At 44.1% G+C, this 1,547-nt stretch overlaps 1 protein-coding gene across 1 annotated transcript in view; it reads right to left on the bottom strand.

Annotated features, from left to right (window-relative positions):
- Positions 1 to 1,547, bottom strand: part of ZSCAN32 (zinc finger and SCAN domain containing 32) — a 21,340-nt gene that overhangs the window by 7,518 nt on the left and 12,275 nt on the right. The window lies entirely within an intron of this gene.

Raw genomic sequence — 1,547 nt, 5'->3', positions numbered from 1 at the left:
CTCAAAAAAAAAAAAAAAATCTGAGATAATTTTCTACTTTATCAATACAGTTTGCCAACTTAAACATCATCAAGACACAGTGTTTTTCAGGCTGGGTGTGGTGGCACATGTCTGTTTTCCAGCACTTTGGGAGGCTGAGGCAGGAGGACTGCTTGAACCCAGCAGTTTGAGGCAACAGTGAACTATGATGGCACCACTGCACTCCAGCCTGGGTGACAGTGCAAGACCCTGTCTCTTAAAAAAACTTAGCTAGCAACCTGTAATGGCAGCTTTCAATTAAACAGAAAAGGCAGCAAGTATATAGCCAAATTACTTCATGGAAAAAGACTTATAAAAATATAGACCCTTGGTATATCCACGCAATGGAATATTATTCAGCCATCAAAACAAACAAAGTACTGACATGCCCAAAACATGGAAAGTGACAAGAAGGCAGACACAAAAGGTCACATAATACATGTGATTTGACTTATATGAAATGTCCAGAACACGTAAATCCATGGAGACAGAATGGGGAGCAACTGTTTAATGGGTACAGGGTTTCCTTTTCGGCATGATAAAAATGTTTTGACACTAGATAGAGGTGATGGCTGCATAACACTGTGAATGTACTAAGCATAACTGAATTGTTCACTTTGAAATGGTTAATTTTATGTTATGTGACATTCCCTCAATTAAAACAATTTTTTTTTTGGTAGAGACAGGATCTTGTTATGTTGCCCAGGCTGGTCTTGAACTCCTAGGCTTAAGCTGCCTCCTGCTGCAGCCTCCCAAAGTGCTGAGGTTACAGGCATGAGCCATCCCACCCAGCTAAGATAATTTTTTCAGTTAAAGTTTTCTAAGGCCGGGTGTGGTGGCTCATGCCTGTAATCCCAGCACTTTGGGAAGCTGAGGGAGGTGGATCACCTGAGGTCAGGAGTTTGAGACCAGCCTGTCCAACATAGCGAAACCCTCTCTCTACTAAAAATACAAAAAATTAGCCGGGCATCGTGGCAGGAGTAGGTAATCCCAGCTACTCGGGAGGCTGAGGCAAGAGAATGGCATGAACCCAGGACGCGGAGCTTGCAGTGAGTCGAGATCACGCCACTGCGCTCCAGCCTGAGCAACAGAGTGAGACTCCGTGTCAAAAAAAAAAAAAAATTGTACCAATAAAATGAATCATGTTTACTACTTATTAATGAAACTTCAGTGGCAACTCAGAGGTATGTGACCCCTGGAGAGGTAACAACATTCCAGATCTGTGAGTGGCCCATGGGCCTGGGAAGCAGAGGGAGCCTAGCCTGGAAGGCAGCGAGTCCTGCTTTTTACTCACAGCCCCTGCTGTCCCAAAGCCTTGGAAATCACACACAGAGAACACAGGGGTTCCCAAGGATTAAAAGGAAATAAATGCTAAGTGGCAAAGTTTATAAAGATGTTAACAAGAGTATTACTTTGCTTAAAAAAAACTTAAATCAGCTGGGCACGGTGGCTCACGCCAGTAATCCCAGCACTTTGGGAGGCTGAGGTGGGCGGATCACCTGAGGTCAGGAGTTTGAGACCAGCCTGTC

Source organism: Mandrillus leucophaeus, unplaced genomic scaffold, assembly GCF_000951045.1.
Source record: "Mandrillus leucophaeus isolate KB7577 unplaced genomic scaffold, Mleu.le_1.0 Scaffold240, whole genome shotgun sequence".
Taxonomy (NCBI): domain Eukaryota; kingdom Metazoa; phylum Chordata; class Mammalia; order Primates; family Cercopithecidae; genus Mandrillus; species Mandrillus leucophaeus.
The sequence above is the reverse complement of the archived record's forward strand: the minus strand, read 5'-3'. Positions and strand labels throughout refer to the sequence as shown.